Raw genomic sequence first — 6,000 nt, forward strand, 5'->3', positions numbered from 1 at the left:
TTTCAATTCAACTGATAATTATTAAGTGCCTATTTATAAAAGCAATGAGCTTAGAACACTGTTATTGTTGTTCAGTTGTTTTAAGTCATATTCAACTCTTCATGATACCATTTGGGGTTTTCTTGGTAAAAATACTAGAATGGTTTGCCATTTCCTTCTCCAGCTCATTTTACAAATGAAGAAATTGGACAAATAGTGTTAAGTTATTTGCCTAAAGTCAACAGCTAGTAAGTATCTGAGGCCAAATTGGAACTCAGGAAGAGGAGTTTTCCTGATTCCAGGTTCTGTGTTCTATCCACTGAACCCACCTCGTTGCCCCTTAAAACATTACACATTGTAAAACATAGGGAAGTACTTAATAAGAAAACAGGCCTGGTAATACAGCTTCTGTGGCTTACCAGTATAAAATAAAAATTTTCTGTGAGGGTTATTTGAAATTTTTCTTGATCTGACTATTTCTAATCCATGAGTTATTTCATAATTTACTCTTTTTTATACATGCAACATTATACCTACTTGTATATCCTTATCCAAAACATCTCACTCTCATATGTCTCTCATGTTTGGAATGGCAAACCCTCCTTATTGCCATCTCCTGGAACCCTTGAGGTTCTGATCAGAAGCCACCACTATGTATGTTTTTTTCTGATCTTTTTAGTTATTACTTCCCCCCCAAAATTATTTATGTGGTATATATTTTTACCTAACTAATCTGCAGTGTATTGCATACAATTTAGCATTCTAGTCTCCTTTTGAGTGGGAATCATTTCATTTTGTGGTTTTGTATACCAGAACCTACATGGTGCTGTGCAGTTGGTATTTCATATATATTTGTAGAATGAATGAATATATATCACAAAAATATTTGAAAGTTCTAAATATTTCCTTTATAGGTACAGTATTACCACTATTGACAGTATATTTTAAGGTTTCATCTATTTTCATAATAAAATATGATCATTTATATACTTATGTCTTGATTGATATCACTGTTAACTTTTTCTTCATCTGAAAATTCCTCTATTGGTTCTAGTATGTGCAACTTGGAAAAATAGGAATAGCACAAACAGGACAACAGAAGGACAGGGTCAAAGGAAAATTAGTCTTCTAATATAATTCTGAAGATATGGTATAATTTCTATGTTTTTTTTCATAAAATTTCATTTATGTAGATATTTAAAGGAAGGTTTTTGTCAGACTTGCAAAATGACTTTTTAAAATGCAGAAAAGTAGTACGTATAATTAATATATTTATATAATATTTATTTAAATGAGTTCTACTACAGAAATACTTATACTATAGATAATTAAATTAAAACATTTTTTCTTTTCATTAAATCATAGACTTTCCATTTAGCATTTTATTTTGGAAGAAATTTTAAAATATAACTGGCTTGTTTTATTTTAAAGTTAACTATACATGCAGAATTTCTTATATTTTCATTTTCTACATGAAAACACACTGATCTAGGTATGTGGTAGATGTAACTCATTGTCTTCATGTCATAAATAGTCTCCAATTATTTCATAGGATCATGGATCTATAAATGTTGAAGGGGCAACAGAAAGTATCTAAACCAGCCCCCCATCATTTTAAGAATTAAGAATTGATGCTCACCTCACTGCTTCTCAACAACTATTTTCACTGTATTGGACAATACTCAGGTAGTACACCTGTTTTTGCTATTGTTGTTGTTTTTCATTTTAGAATGCAATATTTTTTACAGAGAATAGAAATAGCTTTACTAGTACCATATAAGAGAAAAAAAGCTAAGGCCTTCTTGAACATATCTCCTAATAAGCAACTCCATTAATTTACTTCTAAATGTACTTTGACTATGATTTGTGCCTAAACTTATTTTAAAGATACCTTTCAATAATTTTTTGACAGGGAGAAAAGAAATGAAGAGAAAAAATAATCTTATTTTCAATATATGATTCAACAAAAGAAGGCAAAGAAATATGAGTAATTCTGAAAGAAACATAAGCTCAAGTCTCTCATCTAATTCTTTTTAATAATTCTTCTTTGAAAATTTTAAAAACATTCACTTCCAGGGATGGAATCAAGGTGGCAGAGTAAAGTCAAGAAAATGCTTGAGCTCTCCCAGTTTCCCTTGAAAACCATATGAAACCAAACTTCTGAACAGAGTCTGACAGAATGAAACCACTCTCCAATTCGAGATAGACTGGAAAAACTTCAAAAAAGGTCAGTCTCATTGGGATAAAAAGGGTGCTTGCACAGCTCAGGCAGACTCTGGGAAAGCCAGTGAGAGGGTCTTAATCACAGCCAATCAGCCACTAAGACCCACAGCTCTGGTTCAGTAAAGAGTAAATCAGTGGACAGGTTCCAGTTCCAGCTCAGAAGGTCAACTCTGGGAAACTAGAATATTTCATGAAAAGAACAGACAAAGCTCCCCCTATAAACACAACAGGCCTCTGTGTGCAAAGCCAAGACTCTGAGCTGCACAGGAAAATTGAGGCAGCGTCCCCTTTATCCCAGGAGCAGAGCTCACCATAAAAGTTTAAAAAAAAAAAAGAGGAAAGGCCAAAAGAAAAGGAAAGAAAATGATCAAGAAACAGAAAAGAACTTTGACATAGAAAGCTACTATGGTGAAAGGGAAGACTAAAACACCAACTCAGACAAGGATGAAATGTCCACAAATGAAATATCAAAGAATAATATGAATTGATCTCAAGCCCAAAGAGGCTTCTTGGAAGTGCTTATAGAAGATCTTAAAGGCACATAAGTGAGGTAGAAGAAAAAAATAAGAAAGGAAATGAGAGGTATGCATGAGAAAGTAAACATCTTGGAAAAAGAAGAAAAAAAATTAACTGAAGAAAACAATTTCTTAAAAAATACAATTGACCAAATGCAAAAAAAAAAAAAAAATCCATGAAGAAAAAACCTTTAAAAGTAGAACTAACCAAATGGAAAAAGAGAGACAAAAACTGAAGAAAATCACACATTAAAAATTAGAATTGGGCAAATGAAAGCTAATGACTCTGTGAGACAGCAAGAAACAATCAAACAAACTAAAACAAATGAAAAAATAGAAGAAATGTGAAGTAACTCATTGGAAAAACAGTCAACCTTGAAAATAAATCCAAAAGAGAAAATTTAAAAATCATTAGCCTATCTAAAACTCATGTCCAAAAAAGAGCCTGGTAGCATTCTTCAAGGGATCATTAAGGAAAACTATTCTAATGTTCTAGAAAGAGAGGAGGAAATAGTCATTGAAAAAAATCCATCAATCACCTTTGGAAAGAGATCCCACAAGTAAATCCCCAAGGAACATTGTTGCAAAACTCCAGAACTACAGTCTCAAGTAACAAATACTGCAAGCTGCCAAACAAAAACAACCATACCTAGCATCTGGCAGTTTCTACAATAAAGGATTAGAAACCCTGGAATAGCATATTCTGGAAAGTAAAGGACTTAGGCTTACAATCAAGAATTAATGACTCAGAGAGATTCAGCATCATCTTTTATGAGAGTGATGGATCTTTAATGAAGTAAGAGATTTTACATCATTCTTATTGAAAAAAAAAAAAAAACCCAGAACTAAACAGAAAATTTAATCTACAAAAACAGGACTCAAGCATAGAAAGATAAATAGGGAGAAAATATATATTATTTAAAGATTAGACTGTTTACATTCCTAGATGGGAAAATGGTATCTGTAACTCTTGGGAACTATATCTATTACTGGGGGTGGGGGAGCATTACATTAACTGAGGGTATGGTTGTAAATGGACTCTGATATGATTATATAAAAAAAAGACATTAATGGGTGGGAAAAGGTCTGTACTGGTAAAAGAGGAAAGGGGGGGGAGTATAATGAGACAATTAGATAAAATGAAGAGGCAGAAAAGACCTATTACAACAGGAGGAAAGGAGGGAGGGGGACTGAGCATTGTCTGAACCTTGATTTAATCAGTTTTGGCTTTAAGAGGGAATAACTTAATCCTTCAGTTGGGTTTAGAAATTTACCTAATCTTATCAAGAAGTAGGAGGACAAACAGGAAAGAAAAAGGAGGGGCAGAATAGAAGGAAGGGCAGAAACATTAGAAAAAAAAAGGTAAGAGAAGAGGGAAGGGGTATGGAAGGTTTGGTAGTGGGTGAGGTGGGTTAAAAACTATCACTTTGCAGATAATATGATGACATACTTAGAGAATCTTAGAAAATTATCCAAAAACACACTTGAAACAGCTCACAGCTTTTGCAAAATTGCAGGATATAAAATAAACCCACACTAATCATCAACATTTCTATATATTACTGACAAAGCCCATGAGCAAGAGATAGAAAGAGAAATTCCATTTAAAATAACTGTAGATAAAATAAAATACTTGGGGATGTACCTTCCAAGACAAATCCAAGAACTATATGAACACAATTACAATACACTTTTCACAGTAATAAAGTCAAATCTAAACAAATGGAAAAATATCAATTGCTCGTGGGTAGGCCAACCTAATATAATAAAAATGACAATTCTGCCTAAATTGGTCTACTTGTTCAGTGCCATGACAATCAAGCTGCCAAAAATCACTTTGTAGAACTAGAAAAAATAATAACAAAATTCAACTGGAAAAACAAAAGATCAAGAATATCAAGGGAATTAATGAAAAAAAAAATACAAAGGATGATGGCTTAGCAGTACCAAACCTAAAACTATATTATAAAGCAGCAGTAATCAAAACCATTGGGACTGGCTAAGGAATAGAATGGTAGTTCAGTGAAATAGATTAGATACATACAACACAATAATCAAGGCCTATAGCAATCTAGTGTTTGATAAACCCCCAAATTCCAGCTTCTGGAATAAGAACTCACTATTTGACAGAAATTTCTGGGAAAACTGGAAAATAGAAACTTGACATAGGCCTACATCTCACACCCCATTCCAAAATAAGGCCAAAATGGGTACATGATTTGAGCTTAAAGGTTGATACCATAAACAAATTAGGAGAGAAAGGGACAATTAACTTATCAGATCTTTGGAGAAGGGAAGAATTTATGACCAAAGAAGAACTAGAGAACATTATGAAAGGCAAAATGGACAACTTTGATTATATTAAATTAAAAGGTTTTTGTGCATATAAAACCAATAGAAAAAAATTAAAAGGGAAGTACAAATTTAGGGAAAAGTCTTTACCGCCAGTGTTTCTAATAAAGGTCTCATTTCTGTAATATATAAAAAACTATCAAATTTATATGACAAGTCATCCCCCAATTGATAAATGGTCAAAGGATATGAACAGATAATTTTCAGATGATGAAATTAAAGCCATCTATAGTCACATGAAAAAATACTTTAAATCACCATTGATCAGAGAAATGCAAATTAAAACAACTCTGAGGTATCACCTCATACCTGTCAGATTGGCTAACAGGAAAAGATAATGATAAATTTTGGAGGAGATATTGGGAAAAGTGGTACACTAATGCATTGTTGGTGGAATGATCCAACCATTCTGGAGAGCAGTTTGGAACTATGCCCAAATGGTATAAAACTGTGCATACCCTTTGACCCAGTAGTGCCATTATTGGATCTGTATCCCAAGGAAATTATGAAGGAGGGAAAAGGACCCATATATACAAAAAATTTTATAGCAGCTTTTTTGTGGTAGCAAAGAATTGGAAAATGAGTAAATAGCCATAAATTGGGGAATGGCTGAGCAAGTTGTGGTATATGAAAATAACAGAATATTATTGTTATATAAAAAAAGAATATTCCTGGAAAGATTTACATGAACTGATGCTGAGCAAAACAACCAGAACCATTGTACACAATAACAGCAAGAATGTGCAATGATCATCTCTGAAGGACTTGGTTCTTCTTCATAATTCAGTGATCCATAGCAGTCCCAATAGACTTTGGACAGAAAATTCCATCTGCATCCAGAAAAAGAACTATGGAAACTGAATGTAAATCAATATATTCTATCCTCACTTCTTTTTAAATGTTTTATCTTTCCCATGGCTTTTCCCTTTTG

Source organism: Sarcophilus harrisii, chromosome 3 (genome assembly GCF_902635505.1).
Source record: "Sarcophilus harrisii chromosome 3, mSarHar1.11, whole genome shotgun sequence".
In the NCBI taxonomy this organism is placed as follows: Eukaryota; Metazoa; Chordata; class Mammalia; order Dasyuromorphia; family Dasyuridae; genus Sarcophilus; species Sarcophilus harrisii.